The sequence below is a fragment of the Protopterus annectens genome, chromosome 4.part0 (assembly GCF_019279795.1).
Source record: "Protopterus annectens isolate FY-2018-M chromosome 4.part0, PAN1.0, whole genome shotgun sequence".
NCBI classification, from domain to species: domain Eukaryota; kingdom Metazoa; phylum Chordata; order Ceratodontiformes; family Protopteridae; genus Protopterus; species Protopterus annectens.
Window position 1 is genome coordinate 794,635,721 of NC_056733.1, and position 26,041 is coordinate 794,661,761.

A 26,041-nucleotide genomic window follows, 5' to 3' on the forward strand; every position below is an offset into this window, starting at 1 on the left:
TTACGTCATTAATGTCATCAATATTGCATGACTCATTTCTCAAAGAGGGGAAATGAAGAATAAAGAGCTGTGTTGTACCTTTAAGAAGCAAGGACTGAATGTGCATATAAATAGCAAGCACATGCTAGCCTCAGTGCCATTTTGAGAGTGCAGCCAGAGAGTGAGCATGTATCAGTGTACTAGCTAGTTTGTTTATAAGTTAAAGTTATTAAGCCTCAATCCTGATGTGTTTTACATAATAAAGCTGCTTGAACAAAACCCATGAAGCCTCATCTATTACATCCTGACTGGACAAGCGACAGTACGCATGATTAAAAAACAACTTTGTAAAGGACGTGGTGATAAATACTCTACCAGAGATATTGACATGTCACATCACAGAAAAAGATTGTCATGATTGTGGGGCCAGCCATAACATGATGACCACATGCCATGGGAACTGGCTGCATCCTGCAGAGCCACCACCTACACTTTTGAATCTATGCCCTTTCTATGTGTTCGTAGGTGTATACTAGGCTACTGACCACTAGGGCACTTATAAGCCTAGCTGTGCACCCCAAACGTGATCCACAAATTTGATTTATATAGGGGCAGATGTACTGACTGCCTCTGTCCCTCAGAGACATAGGCACCAGACCAGGGATGAATTCCTGATTACCCATCCATTGGTCCAAGTTGCGCTTCAATATGGATACAGAAGAATTCTGATTCACATAGATGGGGTACCTGTTCCAGAGAATGGAAATTCTCTAAGCATCATATCTGTCTCTACAACATGTCCTATTTATGTCACAAGCAAAATTTAGGTCTTTTTATCTAGAAGTTCTGATGCTGTTTGTTTTGTGGATGTGCAAAAGTTTCAACAAAAGAGGCTCCAGAGATACCTTGCATATCTGGCAAAGATCACCTCTCAGAAGTCTGTATGATACCAAGTAAAGAGAATGGGCTTTGAGGTGATTAGTATAGGGCATGTTTACTTCCTGTATTCCTTTTTTAAGAAATCTGTGAACATTACATTTGCTACATGTGGCTGGTCAGGTACATACTGAAGGGAGCATTATACTCTAGGATGGGTCTGATGAGGGCTGAGTACAGTAGTATGATAACCTCTCTGGACCTAGATACCATGCCCTTGCTTATAAGTTGAGCAACATGGAAGGATTTTCTTACTAACTTGGATACAGATTACTATCTACATGAGTTTACATATCCCGGACTAGTAAATTAACTTTTAGGGGTGTTTTATTGATGAAAAAGTTACACTGATTGGCCGACTTACTGAAAGGTACTATTGGTGTTGAATTTTAAGCCATGACTTTTGCTCCAAGTGTTTGTCTGTGGTAGACCATTCTGAAGGGTGTTCTTGTCTTGGGGAAATTCACTGACTGCTCCCAATTTGCCATCATCTGTGAACTTGGTTATCTAGAGGCCTTTGACATTGGCTTTGACATCTGAGAAGTAGATGCCAAAGAGGAGTGGGCCTTCCACACAGCCCTGGAGGACTCCATTAGTGACAGGCCTCTTTACGGAGGCGGTCTCACTAATTCTAACCTGCTGGGTCCTATCAATGAGCCGGCAAGCTATCCAGTGTGTTATAAAGGGATTTATATATAGTTCCATAAGTTTGTTGACAATGACTGAGTGGGGTTTTGTATCAAATGCTTTAGCCATATCAAGATAGACAGTATACACCATTTTACCCTCATAAATTGCCTTAGTGACCTTTTCAAAGGAGTCCACCAGATTCAGTAAGCATGACCTTATTTTGTCAAAGCCAAACTGGGATGGATCCCTGTCTTCTCCTATGTCTTTGTTGATAAATTCCAAGATAATGTTTCCATGGCTTTGTAAATAAGACTAGTCAGATTAATGAGTCTGTAGTTTACAGGACCTGAAGAAGGTCCTCCCTTATGAAGGGGATGGCTGTCACATAGTACAAAGCCTGTTTTTAAGACCATAGTTAAATAATGACTCCAGGGGTCCTGATAAGTGGTATTTTAGACTGTTCAAAAGGCTTCCTGGGATTTTATTGGGGCCCATTGAGGCTGCTGGTGTTCTTGGCTCTATTGAGCTCACCTAGTACATGCTCCCTAGTTACAGTTGGAGGGGGTTATGTTAGAGGGTGTTTTTGGGGGGAGGTTGGGGGTGAGGTGGGGGTTAAAGTTGGAAATTAATTTGTCTCATAACAGGTTCAGTATACTGCCAGACTCAGTGAATGTGGCACTATTAACCACCAGTTCAGCACATTGATGCATGCTACCCCTGAGGTTTCTGACATAGTTGAAGAAAGCCTTATGGTTATCTTTCACGTGTGAGGCTATAGTAACCTCAGAGTTGGCTTTGCTTGACCTAATTAACCCTCTATGTTGCCTATTTAGTTTGACGACAGAGCTTTTATCTTTATGGGAATTACCGTTCCTGATTTTTGCCATAATTTTTTTCACTTCTGTTGTATATCCTGTTTAATTTGGGATGCCACCAGGGCAGTTTGTTGCTGAGGCCAGTCCTGGGCTTACTTCTGGTAGGTACATTATCCTCTATGCAGACACTGATATGGTAATACAGAGTTTCAGCATAGGCTGCTCTGTTCTTGGGGTTTTGGAAGGGTACTACATTTTGACAACTCATCACCTAATAAAAGGTATTTTGCCTTGAAATAGTTCCTGTTACTGGTTTAATGGGATTATGAAATTAATTTTGATTTTGAAGGAAACCTCTTTATGGTCGGATCTTAACAAGGATGATGAGACATTATGGGGTGCAGCATCCTCCCATATTTGTGATCAGGAGGTCCAGTATGTTGGAGCCTCTATTGGGTGTATTCACTATTTTGTCAAGGGTGTTTGTATTTATGAAGTCCAGGAATCTCTTTGCCTGTAAATTTGAGGCTATGTAGAATTTCCAGTGTACACAGGGGTAATTGAAGACTGCCATGAGTAATGTGTTAGACTGGATGGTAAGTGTGTCCAGTAGGTCTAAGCGTGCACTGTCAGCTTCTTGAAACATGGAGGGCGACCTATAGCTGGCTAGGATATGGTATGAAATTTTGCATATTGTTTGCAGAGGAACTCCAGCACATCATCCTGTTTGATCACCCTAGAAGTATGCTTGCCATTGACATATAGTGAGCCACCTCCACCTTTAGCCCTTTTCTATACAGCTTCTGGTCTAAAAGTGTGAAAGGCACTGAAACCTTGCACTACCAGGGTTCTCTCTACTGCTTTAAACCATGTGTTGGTAACTGCACAGATGTCTATATTCAAGTGTGAGGAGGACTTGGAGTGAGTGTAGTTTTTTTTTTTTTTTTAGGCTCTTGGCATTGAGCAGTAATGCCTTGAGGGTCAGTTGAGTTGATTTTGCTATGTTGGTATTGTTGGCATTGCCTCAAAAAGGCACTATTGGGGTGGATAAGGTTTTAGCTAATATTCAAAAGCCTAGAGGGGAGAGGTGTAGACCATCTCTGGCAAAGTAATGTGGTCTGTTAACAGTGTCCTCCAAGCTGACAAATATCAGATCTCCACAGAATAAGACTGGAAAGACAGCCAGTTGGTTGAAATCAATCATTTTTTCTCATTGTGACATCGTCAGTGATGGTAATATGCTGCTCAGTGCATTGTGGCATCATCCTCAGTGATGGTAATATGCTGCTCAATGCATTGTCACATCATCCTCAGTGATGGTAATATGCTGCTCAGTGCATTGTGGCATCATCCTCGGTGATGGTAATATGCTGCTCAATTCATTGTGACATCACCCTCAGTGATGGTAATATGCTGCTCAGTGCATTGTGACATCATCCTCAGTGATGGTAATATGCTGCTCAGTGCATTGTGGCATCATCCTCAGTGATGGTAATATGCTGCTCAATGCATTGTGATATCATCCTCAGTGATGGTAATATGCTGCTCAATTCATTGTGACATCACCCTCAGTGATGGTAATATGCTGCTCAGTGCATTGTGACATCATCCTCAGTGATGGTAATATGCTGCTCAGTGCATTGTGGCATCATCCTCAGTGATGGTAATATGCTGCTCAATGCATTGTGATATCATCCTCAGTGATGGTAATATGCTGCTCAATGCATTGTGACATCATCATCATCAGTGTTGGTAATATGCTGCTCAGTGCATTGTGGCATCATCCTCGGTGATGGTAATATGCTGCTCAATGCATTGTGACATCATCCTCAGTGATGGTAATATGCTGCTCAGTGCATTGTGACATCATCCTCAGTGATGGTAATATGCTGCTCAGTGCATTGTGGCATCATCCTCAGTGATGGCAATATGCTGCTCAATGCATTGTGACATCCTCCTCAGTGATGGTAATATGCTGCTCAATGCATAGAGACATCATCCTTAGTGATGGTAATATGCTACTCAGTGCATTGTGACATCATCCTCAGTGATGGTAATATGCTTCTCAATGCATTGTGACATTATCCTCAGTGATGGTAATATGCTACTCGGTGCATTGTGACATCACCCTCAGTGATGGTAGTATGCTGCTCAACGACAGGCTAATACCAGCCTGAGACACAAAGACTGAAAGCTCCATAGTGTCTTTCTTCACATAGTACAGGGAAGTACATCTCAGGTCATTTACACCTACGTGGACTGTAATGGATCATACTGGAAACTGTGGGATAATGACTTGAGTGCATGTGTAATTTGGTGGACCCTGGTTACATAAGCAACTGACAGTTATCTTCTCTTTGCTCAGCCTGGTTGGAGGGGCATCAGTATATCTTACAATGGAGTCCCCTATGATGAGGGCCCTGGGATGTATGCTTGCTTGCCTTAGGAGCTTAGTGGTTGGGGCTCCACTGAGAATGACAGTATGCATGATGTTACGTGTTGTCTTTTCTGATTGCCTTTGGCATTGTCGAGGCACAGCTTTGACAATAGCGGTTTATGCAATCTTTGTTATTTAGGACTGCTTTTCAGTGTCTCAGAATACATTAGTCTATGTGTGGGTGTTGTGTGCATGGTTTCAACAACCAGAAGTGGAATTGTATGTGAGAGTTTAGCGTCTAGTGTCATTGTGTAAGTACAACTCTTGCAGACTGTGTCTGCTTCTTTAAGGATTAAGTGGTTGTCTGTAAATATGAGACAATTGCTACATTGTCTCAAGATGACCATATCCACCTAGCTGCCTACAAGATAAGTTAGGAAATTGCATATCCATGATGTCCAATCCTTTGATCGGTGAGCTGCAATGGGGTGGTGTATTGGAGATAGAAGGCTATTAAGGGAGCTTTATTGGGCCAGATTATGCTAAACCATGCTAAACGCTACTAACTTTAATGTTTATACAATACTGAATTCTACTAAATATGTAGGTATTGCCATTCAATGCCCATCTAGCTACTCTAAGCTTGTCGGCACACAAGATATTTGGTCTATATTGCTGCTTTACAGGGTACAGTTTTATGGACCATTCTGCAGGATAAATTGGCTTTCTAGGCTAGGAATCCCAGCTTTACTGAGCTCTAGGAACAATGGATGGGCAGAGTACATAAATAGCTTATATAACAGCAATAGCGTTGGTTTGCATATATCACGCGCGTGAAACTGGTCAATGCTGATTAGACAATATCTTGGTAAACAAACATATATATATGCGTTTTGCACACGGGCGAACAGCAAATGTTCGAAAAGACATTTGCAAAGTTTGCAAACGAATGCAAAAAGGTTCGAATGTGCAATGAGCAAATGCATAGTGACATTCGCTCACTGCAGATTCACCATTTTGGGGCGGATTGCACATTATAGTGAGGATCAGAAAATGGTCCCTTTCCCCACTGTAGTGCGATCTCGGAGTTCGAATATTAAAGTGGGGGGTGCAGCCCCCACATGGAGGGTGCAGGGGGGCTTGCCCTCCTGCTTTACACTTCATTACATTTTTTTTACATTTCTGTTCGAAAATCAGCTAATCTGCATTTTGATTTGCGGATTTTTGAACATTGGAAACTGTCGCGGTTTTGTTTTTCGAAGTTACGATTCGCTCATATGAGCAATCGCACGAGTGTGTTTCGCCTTTGTAAAGGTAAACCTATGTATATAGATATATATATATATATATATATATATATATATATATATATATATATATATATATATATATATATATATATATATATATATATATATTTTATATAATATATATATATATATATATATATATATATATATATATATATATATATATTGTGACTGGCTATGTTTGTTAACCCTGCCATGATCAAAGCTAAATTTTCTTCTAATGTGTTGATTCCATAGCACTGTAGGTGGAGATCATTTGACCTGTGATAAGGGTTCATTTAGACACTCTGCACACTGCCAAAGCTGCAGCAACTACGTTGTGCTGCAATGTTCAGCAGTGTGACACATCAGTACAGATCTTCAGGGCGCAAAATGCTACTAACCTTTTGCTATACTTTTACAACTAAAATGTACATATGTAACAGTAGATGGCTATTTTTAGTTTCCTTTTTCCATGCTGCATTTTTTTTTTGCATTACAGTAAGGTTATTGATAAATAATCTGCAACGTTACAATCTTTTTACCAGCACTCCTCATACATGGTGCACTGATATTTTCTCTCAGTACCTAGTTTTTACTTCCTAGAAACAAAACTCTCAACCGCTGTACATCTGGTATCAAACCAGTACTAGGAGTTACAATAAACTCTTTCCTCCAAGTTTTCATATCAAAGAAACTAAATTTGCTACTTGTCTTAGCATTGCTGTGAGCTTTAAAAACAAATATTCCTTTTCATAGATCAAAGCAGACATCTTTCTCAAATTCCATTTCCAACTGACTGCAATTATCATTTTTAACATTATACAAGCACTAACTATATACAGTATATCCAACCCCAAACTACTTGCATTGACATATTTTGTCCTGCTTCAGCAAAATATCCTCTCCCCTCTTCCTTTTCACATCTGTTAACCCCTTCCTTTGAACTGTATGGCCATATCTTGCATGGAATTTCACCAAATCTTTAATCCATATCCTTTTCTGTTCTTCTCACAGCTCTTCAAGCATACATCTAACTAATTCCTCTTAAGGTTGGGTTTTGCCTTTTTTCAGTTTCTAGTTAAATTCTTTTCTGACGCTAGTCTTATTATCCAAATAATACCACGTTTATCTCCTCGAGCCCCTCACTTATTCCTCCTTGTTTTAACACTGCTAGAAAATATTCTGCTTCTTTGCTTATGGTCTGGAAGTTAGTACAGAGGACTAAAGCTCCTATTTCCTGTGCCAGGGGTACAGGGTTTGAATCTTTCCACTTTCTTTTGCCTGCTAAATTTGAGCAATGCTCCTTAGTGGTCTCCTGAACTATATACCTAGTAACTACCTATGACAACCTTCCTTTCAGTGACTTCTTTTATTAATGCTATTAAGTCTAACACAAACTTCTTAAGACATAGGCAATTCTAAAAGGTATGTCCCCAGTCCTCTGCTTCTTTTTTCCAACATCGCCAACATATCACCTATGTACTGGGGAACATCTTTCTTATCCTCTGTGGAGTATAAAAATATTTCTGAAGGTACTTCCAGGTGAATATATGGATTTTTCTTAATTTAATCACCTTACCAAGGATTACACATAATGTGGCCACAGTGGTGCAGAGGTTAGCATTGTTGCATCACAGCAAGAGGTTCTCCTGTTCGATTCTCGGCTGGAGCCCCTAGTGTGTGGAGTCTGCATGTCCTCCCCGCGGTCAAGTGACATTTAAAAACATGCAGGTAGGTGCATGCATGAATGGGTGTGCCTTCCTTGAAGGTTGGGCATCGTCTGGCAACTCAGCACTGTAAAAATTTACTGCCAATCATTAGCGGACCAGAGTTCCGTTGTGGCGACCCCTAACTGGGAAAATCCAAAAGACATTACTTACCAAGGATTATACATACTTGCTCCAGAGAGGATCTTCTGTTAGTAAACCTAGAAATCTTGACCAGATTTGTTCTAATAGCTCACAGTACTTTTTTGGACTACCTCCCTAGTTAGACTTTAAAATTGTAGGTATGCATTGTCTGGCAGTTCATACTTCCCCCTAGCTTCTTCCCACTTTAATATATCCCCTGTCTTCATTGCCTGGCCATTATCAATATTTGTTTATCTCACATAGTTAATCCAATGGGAATAATTTCATTTCTCCAGTTTCTAAGCTCTAGTTGCATAAACATCTGACTCATTTCCCCACTAATCATCCTTAATATTGACTTCTCTAAACTTTGAGCTCCTGGGTCTTTATGCCATACCCCTAAATATCTTTCCCAAAGCAGTTCTTTCCATTTAGAGGTGCATGTTTCACCTTGACATTTGGCATAGTATGCTAGATGGACAGTTCTAATATAATATATCCAGGGTGCCCAGATTCCCCCTTGCATTTTCAACATTAGTCTTTTTTCCCATCTATTCCTCAGTCCTTCTCCTACCCAAATTAGAACTCTCTTGCAGTTGTTATTTAGTAGAGTCTAGAAGACTTGTCCTAGATGTGGCAGGACATCCCAATAAATTACACATCCTCTGAAAAAGATGTAATCCTAGTGTATTCCATTTCTAAATGCTCTGTTGGATTTTTGCTGATGTTTCTTCATAGTTCTTTGTCTAGAACTCATATATGTCTCTTTCTCTTTTATTCTCATCCCGAGGTATTGTGAGATCCAAATCTTTCCAAATCTATAACGAATCATATTTTACTTAAATCTACCATAGGTTGATCACATTTGTCCTTTGAATTGTCCCTTTATTGATGCTGTACATTGAGAATGACTCAACATGTTCCCATCAGTTCAAATACTTTCCCTGTATCCATTTCTGGATTAGATGATGTTAGAATTATGTCTGACATATAACACAACTTTAAGTACATTGCCCCCCCCCCCCCACACACTGGTAACTTCTTGGAGTTGAATGCCACACTGCTGTTGCCAGTGAGTCCCAATATAGTGAAAACAACAGAGGGGAGACCAATCATCCCTGCCTTGTTCTCTTGGTTACCTGAATGTTGTCCTAGAGTGATGAAGAAATTTTGTCCTTAGCCCTCACAACCCCATAAATCTCTTTCAATAAAAGTGCAATGAGTCAGTCAAGCCCCAAATAAAAACACTTTTGAAGGTACTTCCAGGTGAATATATGATTTTTTCTTAATTTAATCACCTTACCAAGCAGTAAATTAGGGCTTTGAACAAGAATTGGCACTGTACTCTAACAAATGATTTCTCAGCATCCAATGAAACCACTGCCACCCATTTCCCTGTCTCTTACGAATCATGTAATATTATTAAAATTCTAATTATATTGTCAAAGGTTAGTTTTCCTTCTGTAAATCCACACTGCTCTGCATCTATTTATAGCAGTATAATCTTGGCCAGCTATGCCACTAATATCCCCATATAAAAAAACTGTATAAGCATGATTTAATACTGTGATTGGCTAACATGAATCTGGTATTCTTGCTTTTCCCTTCTTTGTGCATTGCCACAATTACACCTTTCCTCCAGGTACTCAGTGTCTGCCATGTCCTAACACTTCATTCATGAATTCCCCTAGGACTACAATTAATGTCCTAACACTTCATTCATGAATTCCCCCAGGACTACATTAATTGATAACATAATTTCCAAAAATCTATTACAATCTCATCTGAGCCTAGTAACTTATTAGAGGCCTGACTATTTACAGGTTATTTAATTTCCACTTAAGTGATTTAGTAAGGGAATTTTCTAATTCCCTGTTTTGTTTGGGCAGTTGAACTCCCTCTAAAAACATTTCATCTCTCCCTCCATATTTGTTCTTTCATGCCCCATTTTATATAGATGCTGATAATGTTCTTTAAATATTTCCAGTACTTTCCACTAATCTCTTGTCATCCCTGTCTCCTAGGATCTCTGCATTTGAGGGATGCCTCTTTCTACCCTCTGCTGTCTAAGTCTCATAGTTTATGCTCGTCAATACTTTTGGTGTATAGCATCATAAACTTCCCCTTTTGGTGTGTAAGATCATGCACTTCCCCTTTAGGTGTGTAGCATCATATACTTTCCCTTTGGGTGTGTAGCATCATACACTTCCCCTTTGGGTGTGTAGCATCATATACTTCCCCTTTAGGTGTGTAGCATCATATACTTTCCCTTTGGGTGTGTAGCATCATACACTTTCCCTTTGGGTGTGTAGCATCATAAACTTCCTTCACTGTCATTCTCTGAAATAATAGCCTCCTATCCTCCTTCTGCCTGCACTTCTGTTATTAGATTTTGAAATTCTTATTTCTCTCTTTTTTCCAGATGTTTCTTTCCCAGCTGCAGGATCTTAAAGAGTTCAAGCTGCATATTGGTTTTGCAGTACACCATGGTCCTACTCTGCTTTATGTATTTTTTTGCTTCTGTTTTAAATACTTCTATTAATTTATCCCATCAGTGCATTAGGTCCCCATTTAATTCTTCTAATGCATTTAACAAGAACTCTGTTATCCATGCTTTGATTTGTTTTTGCTCTAAATACCATATTGGAAATCTCCAATGAGCTGACCTATGATTCCTTAATTCCAAGTATAAAAGATATGTAGGTATGATCTGAAAAATGGATCAGACTGTGTATCAAAATTATTGTTCCCTTGTGACAATTTATTCTCAACCATCTGAGGTATTTTGGGCGTAATATTTAAACCCTTCCTTTCTGTGATCTGTGCGTTCATTCCAGATATGTATTAAACCACGTGTTCTTAATATCTTTTCTCCATTCTTCCTTGACAGTGGCATTGTTTGATTTCTCTCGGAGAGTATCACTTCACTGTCTGATAATGCCATATTCCAGTATCCAAATTTTATTAAGATTTTCTCTTAAAATGTCATTATTAGCATCAGCATTTAATCTACCTTGCATAAGTCCAGGGGGAAAATAAGCGACTACAACTGTTGACTTTGGTTCCATGTAAGAAAATAATCAGCCAAGTATAAGAACCTTGCTCATGTGTTAAGATATTCTACACCCCTAACTGTAGGACTTTGCTGCTGGTAAAACAAACCCCCTATATGTCAGGCTCTCTTGTAAGTAGCCCTGGCTAACACCAGGCTCTCTTGTAAGTAGCCCTGGCTAACACCAGGCTCTCTTGTAAGTAGCCCTGGCTAACACCAGGCTCTCTTGTAAGTAGCCCTGGCTAACACCAGGCTCCCTTGTAAGTAGCCCTTGCTAACACCAGGCTCTCTTGTAAGTAGCCCTGGCTAACACCAGGTTCTCTTGTAAGTAGCCCTGGCTAACACCAGGCTCTCTTATAAGTAGCCCTGGCTAACACCAGGCTCTCTTGTAAGTAGCCCTGGCTAACACCAGGCTCTCTTGTAAGTAGCCCTGGCTAACACTTAGTATCTCTTTCGTCCTTGTTTCCTGTGTTCTTACTCTGTAAGGTGCATTTCTTGAAGAGACTCTGTTTTTACATTTTCCTTTTTAACTCTGTTCAGAACTCATTCCCTCTTCACTGGTTTAGTTAGTCCATTTATGTTGCATGCAATTGATCTAATGTCCATGGATTTCGCTCCCTTCCATTCCTTGACTTGCCTGTCACCCTGATTCCAGGTCAAAGCTTAAACACTCTTATTAAGTTCAACATCATACTTATCTGGATGCTTTTTAAAGCCTGAGTCACATTCTTCTTAGCTCATCTCTGCTGCTTCACTTAAACCTTGTTTTTTAGTCTTATATAACATTTAATTTATCCTACCTTTACTTGTCTTTGTTTAATAATTTTGTGTATTGTTTATGCTATCCCTTACCTTTTACTCACCTACAAATCAATAAATACTATATAGTGGAATTCATCATTCTGTAAGCTGAGGGTAGTAAAACATATTAGGTGCAGCCCGTACGGGTCATGTGCCCTCCTCTCCTTTCGAAAGAAAGAAGTTGAACATAATAACTTCTTCTACCTCTGAGGCATTCTCGTCTTTCCCACCTCCCTAAAGCCTGCAATGTTCACTTCTTCACATTGGGCTCTTACTACATGCTTTTCACATTAAGCCTGGATTTCCATTCTCCTATGTGGAGGTTCTTCCTTTTATGCTAGTTTATGATTTTTCTTCTCTCATTAGAATTAGACTTCTGTACCCTTTGTATTTCTTCTAGCACCATGTTATTAAGTACTTCTCCCCAACACTGTAGTTATTTTGAAGTTATCACAATCAGATCTGCAGTCCTGTGTTTGGTATGATATATGTGGCTCCTCCCAAGATCTCAGACATGGTATCTACCTAGAGATTGGTTTATTTTCTGCTAGTCTAGGCTTCTCAACCAAGATTTGTGCCATGCGTACTTTTCTTATGTTCGCTAGTGAGTGATTTCCTCCCCTTTCCCAACTCTTACAATGTGTTTCTTATTTTACACTTTTTACATTGCTCCTATTTTTATACTTCTTTTCCTCTTAGTATCCCTGCTGTTTCAGTTTAGTCCCTTTACTTCTCCAAGCTGTCCGTCCCTATTGTCAGCTATTGAACAATAGTTTGGATTTATCCCCCACCTTTTGAGCCCTTCTAAGACTAATTATGTGTTGCCAGGACAGCTAGCAAAATATATTAGAGCTGAACATTTCTTCTTTATATCATCATTTTAGCAATAAAATGTCATATTAGAAAAAAAAACAAGACCAAATTTCCAAAAGGGTAAGCTAAATACTAAAAATGCATGCATAGTATTTAACATACCTTAAGTGTGCCTCATTATTTATTTATTTATTTATTTACATTTGTTGACCGGGAAATTCTGACTGGACGCAGGTTCTTTTTCACCGGAGGCCCAAGGAGAAAAGCTCCACAAAGTAATTTTAATACAATCATAGTTCCTGGTGAAGAAACATAGTACATACAGTAGACACAAACATCTGTGCCATCTAAGATGTCATTTATTCTAAGAAGTAAATAGCAGTTATTAACATTGTTACAGTAAGAAATTACAGCAGCAGTATAAATAATAAGCATATAAGCATCAATGTTGGCTGTAATCAAAGGTAGTTAGTGGGGTGGAAGACAGGTTGATGGTAGATGCAGTGGGGATTATGAGGAACGCTCCTTATTTTGGGTCTTAGAACGCTCATGTTCCTCGAAGTTCCATATTGAATGGCTCTAAATCATATTCAGTATTAGGAATTTTTTAACTGATATCCACGGTAAATAATACTGAATCATATTAATTCATTAAAGGACCTTTTTATTAATATAAACTAGCAAATTTTAACCATACCGTGAGCTTCCTAGTTGAAGTTGTTAGTAAGCTGTTAGTAGGTGTTCCACATTTTGCCTATTTATTCAACATTATGAAAGATAATGTTTCTCATTTTCGAGACGGAAGGTTGAGCGCTATGATGTTTAATTATTATGTTGTCACCTAAGAGTGAGAATGTCAATTTTTTACATAAGTTACTGTTCCCTTCAAATTGCCTGTAGGAGCTTACAGTTTCTGTATCCATTAAAACTTTTCTTCCACTTTGCACCTAGAAGGATTGGAGTATATCTGCTTTATCTTTTAATATCCATGTCATGCAATCTCCCTGATGGAGACTAGAGGCACCAAAATTTGGACGTGGAGCAGTATGGATAGAAATGTCCTTCGTGGATGTGAGGTGATAGCGTCCACACGCAGTCCATTAAGTGCCTCTCCCCAGCACCTAGCTGAGTGATTTTAAGTTAGGGGAAGGAAGAACATTAAAAAAAGCAAACCACCCCCAATGGCTGACTAAATGGCTATCCCTCCCAGTTACTGTTGCCCTGGTGATGTGGAATGAATGCGACAATTGTCAGGGAGGGAACTGATGATCAACAAACAGCAGGGTCAAACAGCTGCGCAGAAAATAAATAAATAAATAAACAAGTAACACACCATTAGACAGTTAAAGAGCAAATCACTTGAAGTACCTTCACCTAATATATATCTATAAAGTGTAAACACTGCTCTGAGTAACTTTTAAAAAATCAATGCAGTTTATGTTTGATTTGAAGCTCAGGCTGCCCTTTTAAGTAGCCACAGATCATCTAAAATGATTCCACACAAGTCTTTATTTATTATTTTCAAAGAATGCTTTGTTTCCTTTTCATATCTTGACAAGCTACACCCAGTCAAAGCTTCAGCTGGACCAAATTAATGGTTGAACTTTCATCCAGATACAAATGACAAATAAAACTTACTTCTCTGCACCCTACACCCACCTTACTTGGATATAATAACTCTATAGTTGCACATCCAGGCAGAAAATTGAAAAGCCCAAAACACTCTGAATCATTATTAATACTTTAATAGAAATTCCACCATCAGTGATTCACAATGACAAATAGCAAACAGAGAAACAGCTTAAAGACCTGTACTCAAAAAGTTACATGTGCAGTTTATACTCGACCAAGGGAAGGTGGAACTTAAGTTTCTTTTTACATAACTTATAAATGTGTTTCTCTACTTCATATGAATAGAATGTTCATTTTATGCAGCCACAATTCTCCTGAAATACTTCTAATAAAAGTATTGTGTTAAAATTGCTTTGTTTTGCTTTTACAATATTCTTCACCTCCATCAAAATTTACTTTACTCATCCATTTCACCATGAAGTAATGAAACTGCTCCTTATTAATTTACCAGGTATCATTATTAACTTACAACAGTTCACAGCACCAAATCAGGTGAGACAAAAAGATGATGAAGTCTCTTAAAGGAGAAGAAAGCGCTTAACCGTTATCAAATAAAGTTTGGCATTCATTTGCAACTCTTTTTGTCTCACCTGATTTGGTGCTGTGAACTGTTGTGGTTTGAAGGTTCTGAAGTTTTCAATTTGTGGTGGTGTTAGTATCATTATTAACTTACTTGTAAATGCCTGATGGAGTATAAATCACAGGGAATCAACAGACTATCCAGTAATATTTAAGTCTTCACACACCAGGCAAAGTGCCTTCTTATCATTGAAAGAGGCATTATCTGCTTATATACCCCACCCTGAGGAATTTTAGTACTTAGAAATTGACAATAGAAGTGTTTAATACTTGTAAAACATTTTGGAAATATTTTTATTAAATTTTTAGGTGTGGAAAAAAATAGTTCCTAATAAGTAATAAGTTAGATGAAAAATGTGAATGTTTCAAACAGTTTATGTGTGAAACATTGTTGTAGACGGAATGCACTTGAGATCTGCTAAGTATGCGTAAAGTATCTTCATTTGAGATGCAAACAATTAGTTCTACTACGTAAGAGTCATCCTCAAAATTTCTATTGTAATCTACTTTTTATGCTCATATTGCTGGCATGATGACCTGAACCCCTCACACCCACACATGCACATATACAAATATACATACACCCTCAAAGTAGAAATAAGATACAGTGTAACTCTTGAGAGACATACAGTATTTTATATATATATATATATATATATATATATATATATATATATATGTATATATAAATATATATATGTGGAGCAGCCATTATTGTTGTCACCTCACAGCAAGAGGTTCTCCAATTCGATTCTCAGCTGGGGTGCTTTCTGTGTGGAGTCTGAATGTCCTCTCTGCCGTCATGTGGGTTTTCTCCAGGTGCTCCAGTTTCCTCCTACATTTCAAAGACATGCAGTGGGTGGATTGGATACTATAAATTGGCCGTAGTTGCGAGTTTGTGTGTGAGTGGTACAGATGAACTACCGAGACAGGGCTAGCCACCCAGCAGTGTAAACCTTGGCTCGAGATGATTGTCACTGTTGAAGTGACACCCCTACCCCATGTGCAAAATGGGAAAAAGGGGTTGAGGATGGATATATATATATATGACCGAAACCTCGAATATATAATAAAAAGTAAAAAAAAAAAAAAAAAAAAAAAAGCTTACCTTAACGCTTTGAGCAGGGGAGCAAGCCACTGACATAGTGCCCCTGGCTTAGTTAAACCCTGCTGTTGGACATTTTCTCCACTAAAACTAACAATATAGCCAGCTTTAGGTCCTCCAATGAGCTGACCTATGATTCCTTAATTCCAAGTATAAAAGATATGTAGGTATGATCTGAAAAATGGATCAGACTGTGTATCAAAATTATTGTTCCCATGTGACAATTTATTCTCAACCATCGGAGGTATTTTGGGCGTAATATGTAAACCCTTCCTTTCTGTGATATGTGCATTCATTCCAGATATGTATTAAATCACGTGTTCTTAATATCTTTTCTCCATTCTTCCCTGACAGTGGCATTGTTTGATTTCTCTCGGAAACTATCACTTCACTGTCTGCGAATGCCATATTCCAGTATCCAAATTTTATTAAGATTTTCTCTTAAAATGTCATTATTAGCATCAACATTTAATCTACCTTGCATAAGTCCAGGGGGAAAATAAGCAACTACAACTGTTGACTTTGGTTCCATGTAAGAAAATAATCAGCCAAGTATAAGAACCTTGCTCATATGTTAAGATATTCTACACCCCTAACTGTAGGACTTTGCTGCTGGTAAAACAAACCCCCTATATGTCAGGCTAAGTCTCTTGTAAGTAGCCCTGGCTAACACTTAGTATCTCTTTCTTCCTTGTTTCCTGTGTTCTTACTCTGTAAGGTGCATTTCTTGAAGAGACTCTGTTTTTACATTTTCCTTTTTAACTCCGTTCAGAACTCATTCCCTCTTCACTGGTTTAGTTAGTCCATTTATGTTGCATGCAATTGATCTAATGTCCATGGATTTCGCTCCCTTCCATTCCTTGACTTGCCTGTCACCCTGATTCCAGGCCAAAGCTTAAACACGCTTATTAAGTTCAACATCATACTTATCTGGATGCTTTTTAAAGCCTGAGTCACATTCTTCTTAGCTCATCTCTGCTGCTTCACTTAAACCTTGTTTTTTAGTCTTATATAACATTTAATTTACCCTACCTTTACTTGTCTTTGTTTAATAATTTTGTGTATTGTTTATGCTATCCCCTACCTTTTACCCACCTACAAATCAAATATATAGTGAAATTCATCATATTCGAATATGTTCCTACACTTTACAAGTTGCCACCCTACCCACCAGAAAAAAGCGGTCATTAAAGGCCAATTGGTTAGGGCGGCTAGGATGACAACAAGGGATATTGATTTCATTGAAGAATGTAACTTATTAGAAAAATTTTTTTTGCAAAGAGGGTACCCTAATGAATTTATTCAGGAAATTGCCACTGAAGTCAAGAACAAGAGATGGGGACGTAAATATGTACCTCTGTTGGGGAGACTTAATTTAGATGGGCACCATTCGGTTGCGGAAGTACCAAGTGAATTTAAGCTTACGTACACGTGTAGTTTTATCACTTGTTTTAATTTGGATGCCCAGGATATTAAAAATATTTTATTTAAGAATTGGCATTTATTATCTACAGATAGCCATATGGGAGCGATATTGCCTAATAAACCAAGGATAATCTATAAAAGAGGGCTGGACTTTAAGGAAATTCTGCAAACTAAAGGTTGTAACCCACCAGCTAATGCTGGAATATTTAAATGCAATATGTGCAACTACTGTAAGTATATTGAAGAGGGCTGTACCTTCACAATAAGGAATAATATCTATAGAATTAGGAATAGGTTTAATTGTAGTAGTCGACAACTAGTCTATAAGGCTAAATGTGTAAAGTGTGCAGCCTTCTATATTGGTAAAACTGATAGAAGGTTACAGGAAAGGATTTACGAACACATTTATAGCATTAACAAGGGGAAGCTGGAAAATGCCCTCGCTAGGCACTGTCAGGTAAATGAAGGGCATAGTTTTAAATTTAAAGCTATTGATCAAGTACCTGAGGATCCCAGGAGTGGTTACGAGCCCTTAAAGTTGGAGAGAAAAGAGCTCATATGGCAATTAAAAACTAACTCAAACCAATTCTCTGGGATTAATGAAATGTCTTCTATCAAATGTATTTTAAGACTGAAGAATTTGGAGAGGTAATTTGTGAAATATACGAATTTGAATATGGACCTAGTAGGCATACCTAAACACTAACATTATACATTTATTGTTTTACTTGGTTTAGAATGTACTAGTTTAATTTTAAATAGTTTATATTTATATAAATTCTATAAATAGTTATTTAGAATTATTTCATAACAAACTAACAAACAAATATATTGTTTTTTATTGATGTTCTTATAGTTTATAGTTTATGTATTTTTTTATGTTTTATGTAGTTTGGTTTATATTTTAGTGCTTAATATTTAATATTTAACAGTTAATATTTAATATTGAATATTTAATATAGGAGCATTGGTGTCCATTTTAAATAAAAGTTAGAGTAACATGATTTAATGTGGGGATAAGAATACTATTTTTAATACAAAAACTTTGTTTAGCCCCATTGTTAACCTTGCTGGATCCAAGTAGCACTAATTTTTTGAAAACGTGTTTTTGGTTTCTTGATGCTATTGAATGTAAATGAGTTTATAGTGGGATATATTTCTCCCGTTCAGGATTGACTTAGGATATGTTAGCCACTAAGGGGTGGGATTTTATTATATATATACATTTTAATATATATAGATTTTTATATATATATATATATATATATATATATCTTTTTTTTTTTTTTCAAAGAGAGAATTTTTAATAAATTTTTGGTGGAAATTTGAGACAATTTGGGTTCCTGGTTCGTTCTTCTGAAATCAGGGACAGTGGCAGGTATGCATTATTCCTCAATGAGGTAAATAACTGACTTACCCTGCTGCTGTTTGCTGACTGTAAACAGCAGTCTATGATCTAGTGTGGCAGTACTACCATTGCACAATGTATTGCTATTTGCTGAAATAAGTACAAAACTAGTACTGCTATGGCTTATGCATGTGTGTGTGTGTGTCTGTGTGTGTGTGTGCGTGTGTGCGTGTGTGTGTGTAGCGTGTGTGTGTGTGTGTGTGTGTGTGTGTGTGTGTGTGTGTGTGTGTGTGTGTGTGTGTGTGTGTGTGTGTGTGTGTGTGTGTGTGTGTGTGTGTGTGTGTGTGTGTGTGTGTGCGCATGTGTGTGTAGTCAGGACACTGGCATTTTCTTCTAGGTATCAGTAAAAAATGTACCTAGCAAGTAATTATATTTCAAAAGTAAGACATAAAATATATCACAGAACATTCAGACACTTAAATCTTCTTAATAGGGGCTCCCTTAATCAGCCTTGCCCCCACAAAAGATGTCGCTGGTTGAAGAAAAATAAGGAGAAAAAAATGTCAGTTTTCTGATTGAGCTGTTTAACCTGAACAATGCTGAGATGACCCTTTTAGGATTAAGCTGATAATAGCCTCTGTTTTCAACCACACCTATTCTAAAACCAGCCCTGCTCAAATAGCTTGTGTTTGAGCTGAGGACAGTATGGTCATTGTTTATTTACTTTTCTCGCAGACATCAGAGCTGTAAAAAGAAGGTTGTTGTAGCTTATGTAGGAGCGGTGTACTGTCTAAGAGCAAAAAATTTGAATATATTGCTGAAATCATTCTCACACTCACACATCAGGCACATATATACAAGGCTGACTTTGAGGGTTAAGGGTGAGGAAGCATGCTATGAATACGTTTAACAGCAGTCACTTGAAATATGTAACTAAGGCAATTTAAACCCCTGATTTCACCCTAGTCTATCACCAGAGGGATGCATAAGCAGTGATTGTCTTTTGTAGGGGGTTAGGGAAGCAGGCGGTATTCCCAGATGACACCTGTGTATTCCTACAACTTGTTAGTTTATTGCGTGCTACTATTTTGTTAGTTTTGGACATTAAACCTTGGGAAAAACTTATGTCTTCCTTGAAAGAAAAAAAAAATAAGACTGAATTCTTTCCTTTTTCATGATTTTTGTTTAGGTCACCCTTGGAGTAAAATGCTAAGAAAATGCACTAAAATACATCCCAGACCATTTGAAAACATATGGCTTCTTGGGTCCTGGCTTATTTGAGTTATTTCCTAAATGGCTATTACTGTGCTGTCTTGATCAGGAAAGGTGTGTTGAAAGGATACAAGGAAAACTAAAACTGAACAACAACAGTGAATTTCTTTCCTTAATCATAATTTCTGTTCAAGCCAGTATTGGTTGAAAAGGTTGTGTAAAAAGAAAAAAAAAACTTTGAAATGCCGTTCAGAGCATATAGAAAGTTATGGCTTCTCGAAAAAGCTGAGAGTATGGCAAAATGGGAGAAAAGGAAGATAAAAAGTAATGTGCATGGTATATTGAGCCCAAAAAGGGGGGATCAGAGGAGAGAACTGGAACGTGTGTGGGGGTGTTGAAACTGTAGGCCTAGTCACCACATCATCTAAGTCCAGACCTGTACATAGAGTTGTTGTACTGTATCACTGTTGCAACTAAATGCCAAGTAACTGTAAGTATCCCTTTGTTAGACAGGTCAACATACTGTAGTATATAGGCCTGCTGTAATGCAAGAGCTTACTACTCCTATAAGTGTGCAGCATGAACTAAAAGGTTGCTTAGGAGAGGTGGCATTGACAGGATGATACTTATACTAGAAGTGCATAGGGGCCCCCAACTAGACATTTGCTGGGGGCCCCCAAAATGGTAACACCGGCCCTACATATATATATATATATATATATATATATATATATATATATATATATGCTCACAAAATTTACAGTGATTTCATCTTTAATTATGATTACTCACTGCTTCCCCCCTAAGAACCTGAGATGCATGTAGTAAATACATATTCTTTGCATGATAGTAATCACTTAGTTTATTTACGTGCTACTATATAATGGCACTGAAAATGCTTTCTTCCTTTGTGGGGCTTTCATATTCTGTAGGGGTTATGTAGCCTAATTAAATACTGACAGAAAGCATGTTCATTTTGCTTAGCAATCTCTGTTGCAGCATTAAGCAAAGAATAGATTTTTTTTCCTGTGCTTCTGTTATAAAAGTATATTTTTAATTAATATACAGTCTCCTTTGATGGTTCAGTAAAAAGACTTTCGGCTTTTCCCGATTAGGGGTTCCCACAGCGGAACTCCGGTCCGCTCATGATTGGCAGTGTATTTTTACAGTGCCGAGTTGCAAGCCCGACGCCCAACCTTCAAAGAAGGCACGCCCATTCACGCTCACACCTACCTGCATGTCTTTAATGTCACTCAACCACAGAGAGGACATGCAGACTCCACACAGAAGGCGCTCCAGCCGAGAATTGAACGGGAGAACCTCTTGCTGTAAGGCGAGAACGCTAACCGCTGCACCACCGCGGCCTCTTTCTTTGATGGTTCAGTGATAGACCTAAAAAACACGTTTGCAAAGTCATTCTTCAAATTAAGATGTCTGGTTTACTTTGTGTTAATAATACATTATAACTAATACATAATAAATAATAAACAAGCAAAAAAAGACAACATACCACTGTGGATATATAAAAGTTCTTAATTCTCCAGTGCCTTGACAAGCTGCCTTCTAGGGGAACAAAAAGTACAGCAGAGAGGAAACCGATCCATTTATATTACATTTCTGAGCACTTACAAGAAATTACAGAATCTTACAGAGCTAATAGCAACCAAACTAGGAATTATTCTGAGAACTACGTAACATACTACAAAACCTGAAAAAAACATGGAAAACACTAAAAAATAAATAATATCCATATACAATTAAATTAATCTATTAGCACAAATATTGTCATGTTATTTCAATATTTAGTACTCTAGAAAAAATATTGTCATATTTGTAAAATTAGGCTACCCTGTGCCCCCATACACCCCTAACTATATATACTAACTCCAGGATCACACTACAGTGGGGAAAAGGGCATATACGTTTTATTTGCCCAACAGTTCTTACATTCAGTGAAATGAGTTTTTGGTGATTTGAGCTTTCAGTGATTTTTTGAGGGTGAATTGAAATTCATTGAAATTAGTTTTCAGTGAATCAAAGTAGACCCCCTTGTGAAACTGATGTGCATTCTTGACAAAGGAGCTAAGAGGGTTATGGTCCCACTTATGGTTAGCAGGACCTATGGGTTTGACCAATATACCATTTTGGTACAGTGCAGGAATATTTCATTCCACGTAGCACTTTACTCATCCTGCAGTTAAATCTTTCCATTAAAAAGTATTTTTTCACTTTTAATTAAAACTTCATGTGCTTACAACATATGCATGCAAACATTGCAACTATTACACTTATAAATTCTCATACCAACTATACTTACAATTCTACTAAGGCGTGTACAATAACAGTTCCTCTAAACTAAGAGTTTCTCTACACAAAAAGGTAGACCTAGCAGTTGAAATGCTTTGAAAATGTGGCTTAGCCAATAATATCCAACAAGTCTGATTATTTATTCTTTTTAAAACATCAGAAAATGATGTGTATTTAGTCACATAGAAACATTGCCTTGACCTATTCCACGTGGACCCCCGTCATAACTGTCTGTCATTCTCCAGGTCTTTTTAACCATAACCTGTACTTAATAATTTAGACATTCCATCAAAGCACACCATTTGAAAATCAGAACCATGAACAGGATTAAGGTGTGACTCGATATATTCCCCCAAAGCCAATGATTCCAAAAGATGGGGACTAGGCACTAGTGATAGGAAAATAGGATTAGCCACTATTTCTTTGTGATAAAAGACATTCTTAAAACATTCTCCAGACTTACCACATAATGCAATAAAAATAATATTAACTTCCTATGAAAAATATCAAAAGAAACCCTGATAATGCCAATCACTAATATTTAAAATGCACAAAGCATATTTTCTTTACTACCGCTATACAAAAAGCAAATTATCTATATATCGTACATTTTGTATAAACTGTTTGAAAGAAAATCTAATGATGCATAAAACTCCTTTAAAAAAATCTAAACTATTATCAATTCACCCCCCCAACAATAGCTATTGAGGTAGTAGTGAATAAAGTGTTTCTATTTATCTGCAGTGGAGTCGGGTGCTTATTGTTTGTTTTACGTTTAGTGTAAAGTAGGAGTCTTCATTATTCAGTAACTTATATAAGATGCAGTTATATAAATAACTTCAAGGCACTTTCTGCATGTTGTTTTTCCTATTCACCATCACAGTTGGTATTCAAAGGTTTCAGGAAGTAATTTAAGTATCTGCATTTATTGCATTTTCAAAAGAGATTGAAATGGCATCAAGCTTCATTGAGCGACATTTTCACACTTTTATTTAATTTTGAGTTACAACATGACCTTAGCTAAACAAAGCTGTATATTCTCTTTTATTTTGTCATTTATGTAATACAGTCATTTATACAGCCATTTTATACAAGAAATAGCTAAACAAAGCTGTATATTCTCTTTTACTTTGTCATTTATGTAATACAGTCATTTATACAGCCATTTTATACAAGAAATAGCTAAACAAAGCTGTATATTCTCTTTTATTTTGTCATTTATGTAATACAGTCATTTATACAGCCATTTTATGCAAGAAATATCTAAACAAAGCTGTATATTCTCTTTTATTTTGTTATTTATGTAATACAGTCATTTATACAGCCATTTTATACAAGAAATAGCAAAGTGAGCAATCAGGAGCAGGTTCCTGTTTCGAATGTACACTGTGCATATACACAACATTATCAAAAGTCATCATTGCAAGTGTCTTAAAACCTTAATTATAGAAACAATTAACTGTGAACTGCAGTCTAAAATGGCTCAAAGACTAGGGCAGCAGCTGTTGGCCAAAAACATACAGCTGTCACTACAGAAATAATAAACCACAATATTAGCAATACAAAAACATCTTACTTTATTAGAAGCAATGTACTACAGAAAATGTAGCAGTTTTGACATTTATGATTTTAAAACTGCAGCATGATGGCTTCTGTCAATTCCACTGCAAAGTGATTGCTTTTCATTCTTTGTCTACATCACCTCTGGCTTGTGAAGAATTATCATCCCATTGTTTTAATACTTTTCAATCAATCAGCTTTGATGATTTAGAAATGCCGCATTTTAAAATAATTTAATACTTTTTCTTTTCCCTAATAAGTATTAAATATATATTCACTATGGAATGATTTTTCATATTTATTTCTTCACATATGTTAACAGGGTAAGTAGATAATGTTACAAATGAAAAGATGTTTTTATAGGTTCATAGGTGTGGTGTGTACATAATTCCTGTTCAGCCATGACCCTGGGCTACAAGGAAAGTAAATAGAATATATATAGACATTTAGTTTAGCCAATTAGGCATCATATTTGGGGACAGAAGAAGAAACCAGAGTACCCAGAAAGCCATTGCTGACATAGAGAGAACACATGACTATTAATATGTTGTTCCAACACTGTTTTCTGACACATTTACATTCAGTATATACTGGATGTTGCAACATTTGATCTTTGATAAGTTTCTCCTATTACCGAAATATCATTTCATGTGATCATTAAAGTAAGTTTTTGCATCCTTAGACTGGAATTACTTAATCTGTTCCTGTCTTGTTATACTGTAGATAATCGTATTGCTAACAATTGATCATAAGGTGCTCTTGGGTAATGTTATCAAAAGAAGGCCAATTACTTTCTTTTATGTGTTTTTAAGTTGCATTTATGAAAGGGACACTTCTTTTTAAACAGTTTCTGCACACGCTTGTATCTGCCAAACTTAGGGAAAAAAGGAAACTGCTAAAATATACTTTCCCCAGAGACTATGTGATCCCAGGCTTTGTATACATACATAAGGGGAGTGTGGTAAGCAAAACCCATGGGAGGTGCAGGAAGTTTGCCCTTTGCAAAATATCTTACAATTATTGTTTTCTGGAATTTTACTTAAGTGTGATGTTTTTGGTTTGTGATTGCTTATGTTAGACAATATTGCTAATGTAGTATATTGAGCCACAATAAAGTGAGTTATGACAAATTAAAGCACATTAACTAGGGCATGCTACATATGTTATTTTATAACACATATATATTTCTGACAGTCTATTTTCTGTAATGCTTCGTCATTTATCCCCTAGTCATAATTATTTAGGGCGACTGATAAACAAATAGGCAGAGAAGTAGAAAGTAAGATGGGGCATGTACAGTTCAGATTCAGACCAGGATGCAGCATAACTGAACCACTGTTTGCAGTGAGACAAACAATTGAAAATAAGCTAGAGATAAAGAAAGAGACTAACTAGGTTTTGCCAGACATGGAGAAAATATATGACAAGGTGCCAAGAAAGCTGATTTATGCAGTCCTGCAGTGGTTCAAAGTCCCAGGAAACATTGGCAAAATTACTGCATGCTATGTACAAGAGCCCAGTGACACAAGTATGTGAACGGTGTTTGGTCTCGCAGAGGGGTTCCCTATGGGGTGGGGGGGGTGCATCAGAGTTCAGCAATGAGACCACCTGTATTAATACTGGTAAAGATTATATTACCAAATAAGTCGGAGGCAAAAGATCAACTAAGTTGATATAGATGAAGTGGCATTACAAGCAGACTCTCAACATGAACTTCAGAATGATACAGGAATTAAATAAAAAAGGAAGGCACATGGGATGAAACTGGGTACAGACAAGACAGCTGTCATGGCAGCAAATATTGGAAATCAGAAGAAGCTGGGAAAATAGTAGAACAGGTTAACCGCTTGAAGTATATAGGAGGGGTTGTTGAGGAAAAGGGAAGTCCAAATGAAGAGTTTAAAGTTGTTATCCCCTCTCGTTATCTTTTTACTCAATGTACACTCTATGCAGTAAAACGTTACTACATATACGGAGACTAGGGCTGTTATAAAATGCATTTTTTACAGTGGCTGTTATTAAGGTTGGTGTATCCATATGGTATGTGTGTACATATGTTACTAGCACGGGTCTACCTTACATGATCGATAGCTCAAATGTTCAACTTTCATATGGACGAGACCATATGATCGAACATTTGAAACATCGACCATGTAAAGTAAACACTATAACACAAAATAAAAAAACACTAACTCTGTTTAGCAGGGGGGGCAATCCCCAATGCACCCCCCCCACACCCCCCGCTATTTAAATATACAAACTCCAAGATCACACTACATTGTGGTAATGGGAAATCTTCCCTTTCCACACTGTATGGAGATCTCCATT